The sequence below is a fragment of the Mauremys reevesii genome, linkage group 21 (genome assembly GCF_016161935.1).
Source record: "Mauremys reevesii isolate NIE-2019 linkage group 21, ASM1616193v1, whole genome shotgun sequence".
NCBI classification, from domain to species: Eukaryota; Metazoa; Chordata; order Testudines; family Geoemydidae; genus Mauremys; species Mauremys reevesii.
This window is the reverse complement of record NC_052643.1, coordinates 3,748,222-3,765,037: the sequence shown is the minus strand read 5'-3', so window position 1 is coordinate 3,765,037 and position 16,816 is coordinate 3,748,222. Positions and strand designations below refer to the sequence as shown.

The window sequence follows — 16,816 nt, the reverse complement described above, 5'->3', positions numbered from 1 at the left end:
TCCCCCACCACATGCACACAGTTGACAGGGAACGACACCTGGGGCGGAAACACAGATCAGCCCCACTATATTTCCATTGCAGGGCGCTAGCCCCCTCCCGCCCCAATCCCATTCTGCCACTTCTGTGCCTCAGTGTTGCAGAGCCCAGGGCCACTGGGTTTCCCTGAGCAACTGTCCATAAGGGCTATGTAGGTGGGTCAAGGACAGGATCAGGTGGTCTGCTGCTGTACGTGTTGTTCAGTCCTTCCACCACACTAATGAGTCTCAGTGGAGGGGCATCACTGTCATGTCAAGGGCTTGGGAGCACAATTGTTTCCCCACTAGGGATCTCGTCGCTGCCCAGCTGTGATACTTGGCCTGGGTGTGGAGGAGTGGTTACATTTTCTGTAATATTTGTATTAATCCTTTGCATGCCTCAGTTCCCCACTCTGCTTTACACTGCTACCCAGTGGATGTGAAAGGATGAACACCAGTGCTGGAATAGTGCGGGGGGGATGAGAGGTGTGTGTGTCCCCTAGCTGTCTGGGTGGAATGACTGGGTCATTACAGAGCTGGTTGAGAACAACGCAGATCAATAGAGAATCCAGAGGCAATGAGACACCCCCCCTGATGACTGAACAATCGACACAAGAAACCCTAGGAGGCGGGACATGTGACCTCAGCTGGAGAACAGACGGACAAAAGTGTCAGGCAGCTGGAGTAAGGGCTGCCCTTTGGAGGCACCCAGCAGTTGACACCTGGGACTAAGGCCACAGAGCCAGATGGAGCTGATAGCAGCCTTCATTGCACTGGCTTGGCCAGGATGGACTATATTGAACCTTTGCCTCTCTGTGATAACCTAAGGACTGTCCGCTTCTGCAGCCAGGTCACTAATACATTCTTACCTTGTTTTGGAAAGGCTGCCACTGCCAATACTCACTGAGAGCATTGTGCCCTGAAGGGGCCCAGGACAAGCCTCCTGCAGGCAGCTGGATTCACTGCAGGGAGCCAGAGGGAGAAATGGGGATTGTTGGGGCCTGAAGGCCCAGTCTTGGTGTCCATGGGCCTGCCCCTGTAGAAACGTGTGTCCTTGAGATCCGGCACACTAAAGGGGTCATTCGCAAGTACTGGTTACTGACTGGGGCATAGACCAGACCCTGTGAATCCACGACACTTGGCCTGGCTGCTGGTTTTGGCCCTTGATAATTCTGTATAATAATTCTAATTTTAAAGAAAAAGAAATTCACACATCAAAAACTTTGTGAACAATAGCTTAAGGACGCTACATAACATTACCCATTACAGGTACTACATACCACAAAAGTTGCTATTAATAAAATCTAAGGGTTAAAGTATAGAAATGAGAAATGCTGTATATACCCTTAGGGGAAATATATTGGCATTGGGAAAAATTGTATGAAGATCCACCTTTGACATTTCAAGAACAATCTTAACGCTCTGCGTGTTCTGTTATTGCATAATTAAAGGATTGCCCATATCGTTACGGGGAGTCTCATGATTCCAGAGGTGGAGAGAATCTGAGAAATCCTTAGCATTGACTCTGCAAGAAAGGAAGGTTGCAGATAAGGAAACCGGATTCGACTCAGCACTGATGCAGAGTAAGAATGAGAAATTGAGAAAAATGTATTTGATAACTAGAACTAGCAAAAATTAAGCATAGGAATCCTGAACAGGCCAGCCAGCATCAAACCATTAGCAGGCTAACTGCAAGTTGCAGGCCAAGGACTTGACTTGCAGAAGCAGAAAGTTCAGCAGCAAGTACCAGTGTCAGGTTGCGCCAGGTAAGGTGTATGTCTTTGGTAGCTCAGGCTCAACTGCGTCCGTGTGTATAGCTTGTGTTGCAGGGCAGGCAATAGCTGTGTGTCAGTTTAAGTTTTCACGAGGATTGCCCTCCAGGCAAAAAAAAAAAAAAGGAAAAAAAAAAAAAAAAAATAAAAAAATAAAAAAGGGAAAGGAAAAAAGGAAAAAAGGAAACAGAGCGAAAAAAAAAAAAAAACAAAAAAAAAAAAAAAAAAAAAAAGCAAAAAAAAAGGATGCAGAGAGTTTTGGAGAACCAGGAGGGAGAGTTTGGATGGAACAGGAAGGAAACAAAGGAGGGGAGTGATGGAAGGTTCAAGTGAATTAAGGAATGAGTTGAAGTGATTTGAAGGAGAGTGAAGTGAAAAATGAATGAGGTTTGAAGGAAAGAAAGAGTTGAAGGAAAGAGCAAAAAATGGAAGAAAGTGAGGAGTTGTTTTGTAGTTGCTGAAGAGTTGAGAGTTGCTAAGTGCTTTAGATTGCAATAGAAGGGCTATTTTGAATTTTTTAACAAATTCAAAAAAAGATTTTGTTTTTTATTAAATTGAATTAATTTAATAATGATTTTACATTGTGTGGTAAATGAAAATTTAAATACAGCTAAGGCAAATATTAAATTGAATTTTTATTTTGCTATAAAAGTGTGTCAGTTTAAATATAAAAGGCAAAAAGATAGTAAAAAAGAAAAAAAAAAATAAAGCTATAAAGTTTAAATCAAAAAAATTAACAAATTAATTAAAATATATAAAAATACAACTGCCTATAAATATTTGACAAAAAAATTAAAAGAAGATTGCCTATTTTAAAGCCAACACATACTCACAAGGTATTTTACTGTTTTTTTAAAAAATAAGCAAACAAAGAAAACTTTTTGTGTTTTTATAAAATAGCAAAATAATGTAACTATTTAATGTGTCAACTTAAAGTGTATGTCATACTAGTGATTATCTGTCTTGTAGGTAAGTTTTTTTGTGTATGGTCTGTTAGGCTTGGTTGTATTCTAGTGAATTTGTTTGTGGTGTCTTAAATAGATTGGTTGATTGTTGTGTTTAAGCAGTTTATGGGAATGACTTGAAATATTTTCGGAAGGAAAAAAAAAAAAATGAGATATTTGTTTCAAGGAAAAATAATAATAAAAAAAAAATTGCATTAAAAGTTTATATACTAACAGTAAGTAAAAGACAAAAAATAAAACAAAAAATTTATCATTTCAGAGAACCACATAACCCATTCTTCAAGACATGACAGGGTTCTTAATGTCTGAATGGCTATACAGAGGGCTTCTGGCTGGGAACTAGAAGTGGGTGTGCTTGTCTATGCTTGTTCTAAAAAGCCTTGATGGGTGTTTTTGCTTGTCCTGGTTGTGCCATAGCATTTTGTGTGCAATATAGGTAATGTAATGTAATGATTAACAATGAATACATCATATGTTAACAATTGTGTATATGTTAACTAAAATGTAAGTTTGGTTGTAAAAGGAAAAAGTATTGAAAAAAAAAAAAAAAAAAAAAAAAAAAAAAAAAAAAAAAAAAAATAAAAAAAAAAAAAAAAAAAAAAAAAAAATAAAAAAAAAAAAAAAAAAAAAAAAAAAAAAAAAAAAAAAAAAAAAAAAAAAAAATAAAAAAGGAAAACCAGAATGGGAAAAGTACAATCTGCAAAAACACACTGGCAAACAATCAGACAAAGATGCACTCAGCCCCTTCACACAGGTAAGACCACAGCAGCCCCCCCTGCAGCCACCTGAACCAGGACCTCGGATCAACACCCAGGTTGGATCACAGAACACTGGAAAGGCACTTGACTCCTTCACACTAATGTCCAATTTGGTCCTGATTCTGTAAGGCCCCAAGATGAGCACTGCAGAAGACCAGTGAGACCCGCTCACACTTGCTTGCCTACTTGATACATAAGGAGAACTCTCCCTAGCTGTGCCTTCTTCCTTCATTTCTTCTTCCTGACAGCCTTCTGGACAACAACCTCTCCAGGAAAAGGCAAGGACAGACCTCTCCTTTTCTAACCAGACTCTTGTACCTTACAACCATTACATCTTAAAAAAAAAAAAAAAAAATACATCAAGAACCACTTAATCGACAAAGGTGATGTGCTACTCACAAGACCATGTTGTTTGAGAATTGTTAAATTGCTGAGGACATTGAGGTGAAAGGGAAGAAACTGCAAAAAAAAATGCACAACTGACTGAAAGAAAAATAAATTTGAATTCTAAAGAATGGAAAAAAGCTTGTGGGATGGGTTTATTCTACAGGCTTGGCCCTGTGTTTTGGATAAATATTTATTAATGTTTACTGTGTTTTGATAAATCTAAATGATGTTGCCTAAAACCCTAATTTTATTATATTTTACATTGCCTTTTTTTTTTTCACAATTGCTTTCATTTTTATTCACCCAATATGCCATTATTACAACTCTGATTATTAGAAATGCATTAGATCCTCTGTTATGCTGTCAGAAAGTGAAGAAATTGGGCAGATCTTCTGTGGCTGGGGCTAACACTAGTGAAGCCATTTGGAGTATTCATAAGAGCAAGAATAAAAGCCAAGGCCAGCTAGACTAGCTACAGGCCTAGCTTTTAAACTTTATCTTAAGAGTTACTTATCTGGAGCACAGCAGTATCTATGACCCAGTAGTTTGTCCTATATTCTTGAAAGCAGATTTAGACAGCAGTGGGTGGAGAGAGGCAGGCAGGTGATGTTTGCATTGCATGAGGTAGTTTTAAATTTTGGCCAGGATTTCCTGACAGACTTGCTGATGGCCTTAGGAGAATTCTCTCTTGTACACATCTTTCCCCACTGATCCACATCACATCTGAAGTACATCTGATCTGGGTGGTCATGGAACATATTTTGACACTTCTGGGATATTGTGTACATTCAATGGACTCCTCCAGTGGGTGCGAGTATGTTAAGGGTAAATGGGTGGGTCGAATCCTAGGGGCTAATGGGTCATGGGGAGGATGCATATGGGAAATTGCATAACTGGACCGACCTTTATAAATTAACCTATATACCATTACCCCCTACCCATTAAATATTAATCCCCGATCCCTTAGTTGTATTCACAACAAGGTTTCACTTTTGTCCATGCATTCATTCTTTGGTTGGGGTAAAAAAGAGTTAAACAGCTTGCTTGCTTTTATTCTTGATGTGTGAAAAAACTCAGCAAGGTGTTAGGAAAGTATTCTATTCTCAATTTGGTGAGTATTTCAAAGTGCTAATGAAAATGAATTTTTGTATTGCCTGAAGGTAGAGTGCCTTATGCTATAAATGCTAAAGCTATGCTTGTTGTTAAAACAAACAGAAAAGCTTAGACTGAATGTGGCTACCTAAGTCTACTACTTTGCTTCATTTTTTTTTGGCTCCCAAAAAAAGTGCATGCAGCTGTGTTCCTAAGCAAATTTCCCATGTATATTGCACAAGTACAAAAGGGGAGCTGTTGTTTTCCCTTCAGAATGACAGCAATGACCAACACAGCTGTAATGTATGTGTGTCCCCCCAAATGACATATATATCCTGCATATATATATCCTATTATTCCTAACAGATGCATGTTCAGGTTCTAAACCAACAACCGTGAAAACCGTGAAAACCCTGTTGTTTGTTTTGGGGTATAAAGTAGGCCCATCCCATGCCAGGGTAAGGTCTGTCTCTCTCTGGCACTCAGAGGAGGAACACTTGCTCAATGACCGATCAATAAAGGTGGTACTTGTCTTCCTGTTTTTTGCCTAGGCGTAATGGCCTATGGCAGGAGAATCGAAATCCCTTTGGCTAACACTCTCTCTCCCTCCCTCCCTCCCATGTCATAGCAGACGTGGCAGTGACTGCTGTAATTTAGGTGGCGCAAATGTTTCCAGTCTCACCTATTTTCACTTGCTCAGGATCCTTTGGGCGGTTTCCCAGGTGTGGTCTCTGCCTGAAGCGGACTCCCAGTTAGCAACTGACCCTGGGGCGTTTGTGGGTAGGGGCGGCTGGAGCAAATTTCACACCTTTCCTTTGTGGAAAACCCTCGTTTACCTGCTCTGCCCCCAGGAGGGTGGGAGAGGGGTGATCTGGGGGGAAGGGGCCTGCATGGTTCTTGGGGACAGGGTCTCTATGCAGGATGCAGCCCAGCTAACCGATGCACCCAGGGTAGGGTGCAAAGGGCTGGGAGACAGGCCCTGCAATGACAGGCTGCAAATGACCTTCCAAACATGGTGCCCAGCATTGGCACTCTCCCTCCATAACTGCCCTTTTTAACATGGTGCCAACCCCTTTCACGCCCTTCCCAATATGGTGGCCACATTCGCAGTCTTCAGTGACCCTTCCAATATGGCGCCCTTCCTTGACCTCATGCTCTACCAATATTTGCCTTTCTCAACGTGACAGCCACACCCTTTCCTGTGCGAAAACTGCCCTTCCAAGTATGGTGCTCAGCCTGCCCGTCTTCGTTGACCTTCCAATCATGGCGCCTGTCCTTTCTCATTTGTGTCCCTGCTGGGAGTACTCGTTTTCTCCCCGCCACTGCCCTTCCCAACATGGCGGCAGGTTGGGTTAACTCTTCCTACAGGCCTGTTTCCCAGCTGTGTGACCTCCCCAATATGGCCCCCAGACCGGTCCCCTTTGCGTGACCTTCTCAGTATGGCGCCTTTCCCGTCCCTCTTCTCACGTGACCTTCTGAACCCGATTTCAGTCGCTCCCACGTCACGTGACCTGGCCGGCGCGCGCCTGCGCGCTGCGCTCCCCCTCCCGGCTGGACTGGAGCGGTGGCGGCTGCGATGCTGCCGAGCGGAGCGAAGATGGCGGCGGCCGAGGGCGGCTCGGGCTCCCGGTGCCCGCTGCTCTGAGGGGGGTTGGGCAGCGCGGCTGCGGAGCAGGGGGAAGGGCCCCGGCTCCTGCCTTTACCCGAGCGAGGCGGCGGCGCGGAGGTGAGTCCCGCCGGGGGGCGGGGGCCCGGCCGGGGAGCGTGCGGGAGGGAGGTGCCCCCGGGGCTGCGGATGGGAGGGGTCCCCCCGACGGTGACCCCCCACCTGTGTATGGGGGAGGGGATTGGCTCTCTAGGGCGGGGCGCCCCCGTCTGTAAGGGGGGCCGGGAAGCCGCCTCGGGGGCCCCGGGGAGGGAGTTAATGCCTAAACTTGGGGTGGAGAGAAGGGACGGGAGAGAAGCTCTGCTTGGGGGTGCTGGGGTGAGAGGAGCCCCTAAGCTCCCGCCCCCCAAACCAGGCTCTGATTTAGGGGAGTGGAAACCTGGACCAGGCGTGTCCTCTCCGCGCCTGGGGGGTGAGGAGGGGTGGGAGGCTTTATGTGCCTCCTCCTGCCCCCAGGTCTGGGGCGGGGGGGCTTGCAGCCTCTCAGCAGGGCTCAGAGAGAGGAGGTGATTGTGGAAGCACCTGCAGTGTTCAGTGGTGTTTCCCAGAGAGGAACTAGCTCTGGGGTGTGCTCAGGGAAGACCTGTTCTGCCCTGGTGTGAAGGTGCCTGCTTTTAGGGAGGGAGGTCTGGAAGGGGGGATTAAACAGCAAATCCGGGGACAAGAGTTGGAGACACTGCTCCTCCCGTTTGATAGACACAGAGACCTCAAGCGCTTCTCTAACGAAAGCTGTTTATTTTTGCTGTCTTTGATACAATGCTGATAAGGGAGATTACACACCGCAGCTCCTGCCAAAACCTAGTCAGTCAAGAGTAGTCTACATATAAGGCATGATTTTTTAAGTTTCTATTTTGATTGCTATGCTGAACGGGAGGATGGTTCTGCCCCATCGTAGCATATTGCTTGTGTGAGGAACAATTGCACTAAGATTTCCATTTGCTTTTTTTTTATTACTCACTAAATACTAACTTCTGAGAGGATGTCGCAACTTCACCATTTTAGGAATAAGGAAAAAGCTTGTTCCTCTTCTCAGTATATTCATTGTCTGGGATATCGTAGTGAAAGCGCATTCTGAGAAAAGGGATTTCTTCCAATACATTCTGTTTTTGTGAAGGGCATTAAACCTTGATTAAAGCCAAAGCTGTCATAGAATTGGGATTTCATTAAAAAACACAAACTTCAGCAATGCAGCACTAAGCATAAATTTCAGGTAACACAGATCCAGACAATCAGGACTGAGAAAACTTGTGTTCAGTTGTAATCTTTTTCATAACAAGGCTGGTGTTATAATGAAGCCGCCAGTAGAAATGGCATTTTATATGTATAAAAATAAAGATGAGTCCAAAGAAAATATTTCGGATCCCTGGAGAACTTGGTGTGAATACAGAATCTAAACTGGGCTCTGCATTTTGTGCCTTGGGTCTCTGTGATAATATATATGTTGGATTTAGGAAGCTTACATTGTGTTAATGCTAGTGGTGAACTGACCCCCTTCCCCCACAACTCGGTAAGGCAACTCCCATCTACTGTGTATTTAAGCCTGCCTACTGTGTTTTCCACTCCATGCATCTGATGAAGTGGGTTTTAGCCCACAAAAGCGTATGCCCAGATAAATTCCTTGTCTCTAATGTGCCGCAAGGACTCCTCATTGTTTTTGCTGATACAGACTAACCGGGCAACCCCTCTGAAACCTGTAACATAAACAGCAAGAGATGGTAGCATGGGTATTACTTTACATTATCCACTTTCTCTGGCTTTCTTCTTGGAGCCTGGTTCACTGGTGATATTAGTGAAAAAGGGCTTTTTGTTATACTGATGAACTGAGTAGTATTACTTCAGTGGAATTGTCTCAAAATGCATAGCTCTTACTTACGAGGGTTACATTGTATTGTTGTAAGCAAGATGGAACCAAGCCTCTCTGCCTGATGTATTTTACACAGTGGAATTTAAGTTTGAAATCTTAACATATTCCATCTCTGAGAGTAGGTGTCTTTTTTTTTTTTCATGGCCTCCGAGGCTGAGGGTGGAACCTTGGCACCTTGCATTCCTGATTTTGTGATCTGATCTCTGCTGTTGGAGGTGTTGGGAAAAGAACGAAAGGCATAGGAAGTCTGACTGTATTGAAATGTGTGTGTCTGTAGTATATGGTATCTATTTGTTGTAACTCTTTCCTGCTTATAAACTAACCCAAATTGTGGGACTTCTGTTGTGAGGCTTGCTTAATGCCCATCAATCGGCATTAAGCAAGCCTCACATCATTTGCATTAGAATGGTTTCAGTTATAGTGAGAACTGTTTACACTGCAGGCCAATAAATGGTGGAACCTTGCAAAAGAAACTGTTTATTTGGAAAGAGAAAAACAGATTTGATCTGGGCATGGTCATTTCTAAAGGAGGGGTTGATTGCACTTGAGATACCACTACTAACCTAACTTCTAAACTGAAGAGTAGCAGAGTTCAGCCTTTACGAGCTGCCTTGCCATCTAATGGCACCACAGAGCCGGAAAGAATCAGTATATGATGCCCCAGTATTGTGTGCATTATGAAGTCACATCTATATGACGACATTGCATTGTCATGACACACTGATGCAACATCACAGTAAAATTATTATAATCAGGGCATGAAAAACTTATCTGATGTGCTAATCAGAAACTAAACCTGTTAACTAGATGCTGGCTTGAAATATTAGGGGAGGCTCACCATCATGGTTTGGGGCAGTACTTTGATGAGAAGCGATATCCTAACCCAGCTTCTGGGGAGGGAAGGATGCTGGGATTCTTACTAGGGTTTTGTCCCTGGACCTTACTTGGGGAGGGGTAGGGACCTCTTTCTTAAGAGATTACATTGTTGCATACAATAGTTAGTGATAGTTTTCAGTGCTGTGTGCGCCATTTCTCTCTCATATGCTCTAACGACTGCAAGTATAATAGTAAAACAAACTGAACTTTCTATCATCCGCCTTTACTGTCTCTCGATAAATAAACTCTCTTGCGAGCACTCCAATTGTCAATTTCAATAATGGACTTTTCCATTCTCAAAATTCAAGAAAGTTGTAAAAGAACCTTTTTTAAAGAATGAGGCTCGTGCGCAAAGTGGACTCACATTGTAGCTGTGGTTAAAATACAATATTTCAGATCATTCATTGGTAGTAAGGAGCCTGGATTAAATGTTACTTGGAGGATTTTAGGTAATTGGTATTAGAGGATACTACTTCCACTATTTTTGTTTGAATTGGGGCATTTGTTTGTTTTTTTGCTGGTGAGCTGCATTTGGCAGTCCTTACGTTAGAATATTAACACAGTCTGGCTCTGTATTTAGTTTTAGAGTTTCTTTCTTTCCATATGTTTCATGGAAAGAGTGACACGAACTGTATTTGGCAGGGGACAAGGTACACGTTTCGTGTGGAGAGAGGAGGCTTATTATCAATTCATTCCCAGAATATGAATGGTTGTTTTTTTTAAAATGTGTGTTCAAAACTTCAATACACTTAAATTGTACTTTAGTCAGCTGAGGTAATTGCCAATTTATGCTGCTTCCACAGCTTGTGACATAGGGTTGCTTAATGAGGTTACCAGTCTATATAAATACACCTTTGTGGCAGTGTGATGTTTCCCCCCTGTATTTGGTTATTAGAGAAATTTGTCAGAAGATATTGATTCATGTCTCTAACAAATTTGACATTAATAAACACTGATGAATTTCATAGTCCCATTGGCTTTTAAAAGACATCTTTCTGATATTGGACATGGGCTTAAGAAAACAAAGTTTGGCATATTGTCTCAAATAGCTGAATTAAAATTTCCTTTCCAAAATACTTACTTATAGCCCAGTGAGACATCTGTATTGTTAAAGTGGCAATACTGGGCTTGGTATTGTGCTAGATGCAGAAAATATTGTTGCTGCCTGTAGGAGTTTACAATCTCAAGTGCCATGAATGTCCTAGAGCTTCAGTTCATTCCCATTAGATTGTTTTGTGGTATGTCCTCTTCCCTAGTTTGCTAGAAACCATTGATATGTGTGCTCCTCTAGCAGGGAAATGGACACCACCCAAATGCCTGTAAATAGAAACAAATAAAAATTGGAATTTACCTCCCATCTAATGTGAATTGGAGTATAAATCATACTCCAACAGTCTATATTGTTTCACATGACTTGGATGCATTTTAAACTGTTTGTCTGGTTTATTTTGTCATGTGAAGTTCCTGAGTTCCATAGTGGACTGGGCATTCATTGGTTTTAGGTGGGTTCGTAGTGTTACCTGAATTAATTTTTGCTTGCTTGTTACGTGAGCATCTTTGTGCTATGTCTGTGTAACTGTACCCCCTGTGGCCGTGATCTTGTCAGATCTAATGAGATCAGTAGTGTTAATCTGGTCATTACTTTGAGGAGGGGCTTCTAAGGACAGCCCAGAGATCTGCAGGAAATGGTGTTGCACTCAGAGAGGAAAGTGTTACTTAGTGAGTCAGTACTTAACCAGTGCCATAGCATGATGTGTGGCGGTACTATGCTGATTGTGTACTAGAAGAAATGTAAAAGCAAGGTCTTGCTGTGAAAGGCAGTCATTTTTCACAGTGGTAAGGATGTCTTGGCAAAATTAAAAATAGGTAGGTGTACATTCTGCCTAATTAAAATGCCCTCTGGGGGTTGAAAAAATATTTATTTTTGCTGGCACAGACGGGATATACTGTCTTAGAGGTGGAAGCATTTCATTACATATGTTCACTCACCTGCTAGTATTCAAAGTGATTTGGGATCCTTCAGAATAAAAGCCACTGCATAAACATAACGTTTCTCTAGATATGTCTGAACATGAAAAAGCAGCAAATCCATCTTTCTGTGTACTGATCAGAAAAACCTGTACTGATTCGGGTGCCAGATTTTGTAAGTGCTTAAACAGTGATATTTTGTTTGCTGTGGGACCTGGTACTGTCAATTTCTAAACTTTTATCACACTGGAATTGAGACTAGGCACCATGAAAGAGGTGTTTTTATAATGTGTTCAAAGTCCCCAAACTGCTCCTGTTTAAATGATAACAAATTCTTGCATACTTCAAGTGTGCAGGGGGAACTGTGATAATACAGGCGTTTCATTCGTTCTAATAAATATTTGTGAATACCCTTGTACTGAAATTTTCAATTCTTTTCTCTGTGAACTCCCAGTCACAAAGAAAGGGGCTACTTGTATTTGGAAGATGAACCTTCTTTGAAAGGCTTAATTCTTTAGAAATAAGCTATATTTTCAGAAGGCCATTGGTTTACTCCTCTGACTGATGTTATTTGTGATCCGACTCAAATTCTAATGAGGCTTTTGCTTGTGTGCATTATGGTGGTAAGATTTTCTTTTTTTAGACACAAATGGATGGAAAATCACTAGTCTTTAAGTGTCTCTTGGTTGCGTTGTCAGTTAAATTTCTTTTTTTTAAGAAAAGGAAGGTGTCTGTCACATTTGAGTAAATATTTTTACAGACAAGTGGGAGTGGCTTTTTTTACCCTTTTTACATGGTCCAGTTTATGGAGTAAAGTATATGAGCTAAAATTATTTAGATTAAAGGTAGCAGTTCAAGGGATAAGTGGGAAGTTAACTTTTCTGTCTTGCTGAATTTGTACCGTACCCCTTCCCCACTCTTAGACCCCCGCAATCTGCTTCACTTTGGGGTAGCTCAATGATTGTAGTAACAAACCATTATTAATTTGTAACTGTAGGAGCCCACTTGAGTAAGATGATTCTGGGCCAAGCATTAGCCTGTCCCTGGAGTACTAGAAAGCGTAACTCCGAGACACACAAACTGTGTAGCAGGTGTGCGGGCTGTCTCCTGTCACCGATGCCTGGTTCAGAGAGCATCTTTGACTCTTGGACTACAAACTTTTTGTGTGCTAGTAGATGTCATCATGTTTCATCACAGTAGTTGATGAAATGATCCCACATGTATAGTTCATTTTGATTGTAGCCACCTGATCACCCTGTCTTTCTAACAATGAGGAGCTAGGAGTCAGGAGATGTAGTTTCTAGTTCTCCGTGCACCCTGGTTTGCTTCAGTTGAGCACTCTAAAATGGGGATACTTTGTGAACTCTTGAAAGATCTTTGGATGAAAAGTGCTAAATAAATGCAATAGAAGACCAAAAGTTAATTATTGAATTTGCCAATGGCCTGAGTAATTTATTTGTAGTATTCTAAAAAAGTTTCTCAGTGTTGCCTTTATAGGACATTTTGCTAAAATGTTATAAAAATAATCTAAACAAAAACAAAAATTCTGAAAATAGTTGAAAGACAGGCGAGAGAGAGAGAGAAAAGCAAATATATTGTCCAACTTGTTACATCTTTCCTCTTTTGACAAATCTAATTCGAGAAAACGAGCTATTATAAAACTCAATCTGTAAATTACTAATGAGAACTAGTGACCTGAAGAATAGCTCTGTGTGGCTCAAAATTGTGTCTTTCTCCTACCATCAGAAGTGGGTCCAATAAAAGATAGATTGTTGAGAGAGACAGGGTGGGTGAGCTAACTAGAAATTTAATCTGTGAATTGTCTCTAGTACTCCTCTACCTCCATATAACACTGTCCTCGGGAGCCAAAAATCTTACTGCGTTATAGGTGAAACCACGTTATATCGAACTTGGTTTGATCCGCCAGAGTGCGCACCCCCCGCCCCGAGCGCTGCTTTACTGCGTTATATCCAAAGTTGTGTTATATCAGGCCACATTATATTGGGGTAAAGGTGTATTGTACCAAAGCTGGATTTTTTTTACTTAACTTTAATTTCACATTTTTGTAGATTTGCATTGTTTTTCTATTAACGGGCCAGTCATCTCTTGACCTGTCTTAGTCATTGGGCTGGTTGTATTTTTCTCATTGTCCTGTCCTCCTCCCTCTTATGTGTGTAAAGATCTGATATAAACCTTAATGTCAGATCTGTCCATGCATGTGCCTGATCACAGGGGAATCCAGAAAAAATTACCACCTCATAATGTGGAATAGCCATTGTATCCCCTATAACTCACCGTCCTTAGGGCCAATTTGTTGTACTCTTCATCTTTGTATGATGTTTGGCTGGCTAGCAAGCTAACGGGGGTGGTACTTATCCTTCTCTTCCCCATCTGCATTATGTCCTTAAGAATCCAAATGAATCACTTCTGTCTTGCTTAAAATATATCAACACTCACATGAGACCAGTGTTCTTTCTGAATCCTGTTTACAGAGCTGCTTTTCCTCCTGCATGCATGTGTAGAAATACCAGTGCTAGTCATGTAAGAAACATCATTTTTAGCAGTTTTAGCTCTTCCAATTTCTATTGCTAGTGCAGAACTTATTGGTGGTTAGCATAAGGGATTCCAGACTGCCAGCTACAGAGTTAATGGTAGCTTGGCAGGATTTTTATATGTAAGTAGAAATGTTGCCTTACAAGTCAGTCCAATATTTGTTAAATCGTAGTTTGACTGTTGTAGGGACACATGGTGCAGTCATAATTACATGCATCCAGTGTCCCTGCAACAATGTACTTGCCTAGTGCATATAGACCCCAATGAAGAGATGCAAAATATCTTCCCTTCTAGGTAATAAAGGTAATAATTGGAGATATACCAATGTCCTAGAACTGGAAGGGACCTTGAAAGGGCATCGAGTCCAGCACCCTGCCTTCACTAGCAGGACCAATTTTTGCCCCAGATCCCTAAGTGGCCCCCTCAAGGATTGAACTCACAACCCTGGGTTTAGCAGGCCAGTGCTCAAACCACTGAGCTATCCCTCCCCCCTGAATTGCAATATACTAAATACATGTCATTTTTTATTTACAGATTAGTGATCAAAGTATTTATTGCTTCTTTGTGCTCCCTGGTCATATTATGAATGAGAATGCCAGTGACAAATGCTGACACATTTGAATTTACATGTTAAACCCATTTGCTCAAAGGGAAGGCAAACATTTGAGTTCTCTGCAGAGTTCTGTACTTACCTTGCTCATATTGGTATCCACCAACCTTTCAGATTTTGCTTATTGTGTTTTTGTTTTTAGTTAACTGTCAGAAATATCAAACGAGCGCTCACAAATAGTGGAGTATTAATTTTAATATTTAGAGAGGCAGTGTCGTAGTTTATTAAGCACAGGTTAGGGAGCCAGAAATCTCTGAAATTCTAATTCCAACTCTGTTAGCAACTTGCTGTGAAACTCTGCTTCCTCAGTTCCTTATCTATAAAATGGAGTTAATTATCACAGTGAAATGTACAGAGTTAAGCAGTGGAACACCCACTGTCTGAATGCTGTTGGAATTTATAATAAAAATATTATTTATGAACGAACTTAGGTTAACTTTTTTATAATTGAACAGCAGGTTTATACATATGAAAGGCTGTCTTAAGTGTGGTTTTTTAATAACACACTTTTGGTGTCATGTAATTTTTTTTCGACTTAGAAACTGAAAATTATACATGCTAGTGGCTTGTTGCATTAGTTTTGTCAGCTAAAAGTAGTAGTGCTTTAAAAAAAGCCTTGTGTAGAAAAAACCCAAGATGTTTCCCTCCTCCTTGATCCTGGTCATTATGAAATTGAATGTTAGTAGATGGTTTGTCCTTTCCTTTGTAGCATGAAAGTTGAATGTGGCTCTCAACCTTTCCAGACCTACTGTACCTCCTTTCAGGAGTCTGATTTGTCTTGCATACTCCCAGGTTTCACCTCACTTAAAAGCCACTTGCTTACAAAATCAGACATAAATATGTCACAGCACACTGTTACTGAAAAATTGCTTATTTTCTCATTTTTACCATATAATTATAAATCCATTGGAATATAAACATTGTACTTACATTGACCAATGTAAGCAAGTCGTATGAAATTTTAGTTTGTACTGACTTCTCTAGTGCTTTTTATGTAGACTTATAAAACTAGGCAAATAGCTAAATGAGTTGATGTACCCCTGCAAGACCTCTGCATACTCTCAAGGGTACGGATACTCATGGTTAAGAACCACTGACCTAGTTCATAGAACGTGATTCATGGGCTCTGTGGTTACAATTAACCAAGTGGATGTCGTGAAGCATCTTTTTAGGGCAAGTTTGGTTAGTGGGTCACAGTTCTTAACTGGGTATAGTATAGAATAAACCATTCATCCGAGTGGATATGAATCGGATACAGAGGAGATTATCTGGTGCAGGTGCTAAAATGGTATTGTCCATGACAAACTAGCATTACCTAGATTTTTTTTTTTTATGCCATAGCTGCTAAGCATAAAGATCATTGCAATAGCCAACTCTTCAAAGCAGTGCATTCGAACAGCTTTAGAGATTGATTAAATCCTGAATGCTGAACCTTTCCTTTTCTTTTGCAGTAACTGTTGCTTTTTGATGGTAAGTGACATGGCATTCCAGATACTCTTCCTACCTTCAAATTAAATGTCTCAAGGCTCCTTGTTATGTGAATTTCTTAATCAACATTGCAAGCTGGGTAATGGAGCATCATGGTTCTTAAGATTTGGATGCAGTATAATTTTGCTTTTATTGTAAATACATAACTTGCATCTCTACAAACACCCTTCGTTAAGTGTATGCATGCTTATTCAGAGACTAGTAGAACTAGAAACTAAAAATTTGGGTGTGGAGTGAAGCAGCATATACTGCTCTGCCAGTAACCCTAACTTTGACCTGGAGTTTGTGCTGAAAACTACTTTTATTGAGGATTTGAACTGGTTCTCAGACGCTAGGCATGAATCTGGTGGAAATCTGTTCAGTAATCTGAACTTTATTGACATCTGTCATACCAGTACACTTCCTTGAAGCTGCAATTAATTGCTTGACTTTGAGCATTAAAAAAAGTGTACAAATATTAATTACTTTTCTTCCTTCAAACCTCCATCATCCTTCTAGACAAAGCTATATCCGCCTCCATGCTCTATTTAATATACAAAGTCAGATGACAATGTCTTAATTTCTCTCTCTCATTTCATTTTTATTGAATGACAGTGTCCCTAAGGTTACTCTGTGGAACTGAAGCTCTCAGCTGTTACTGGAACTCAGCATTAGGCCGGTATTTATCTTTCTGAAATTAAGGTTTGAGGCACAGGCCTTGATGGCAGGAACTGGGGGCAAATTTCCAATATACAAAAGGAAACAGTTATATATTTTTTTAAAGTATCCCTGTAAGTTTTTCTTGTATATACTTGACTTAATA

At 41.1% G+C, this 16,816-nt stretch overlaps 1 protein-coding gene across 1 annotated transcript in view; it reads left to right on the top strand.

The window, feature by feature from the left end:
* The first annotated feature begins 6,523 nt into the window (after window positions 1–6,523).
* FBXO42 (F-box protein 42) overlaps window positions 6,524–16,816 on the top strand; it is a 91,603-nt gene continuing 81,310 nt past the window's right edge. Inside the window, exon 1 of the mRNA XM_039508578.1 lies at window positions 6,524–6,715. The gene's annotated coding sequence lies outside the window, so the exon portion shown is untranslated. The remainder of the gene's footprint in view (window positions 6,716–16,816) is intronic.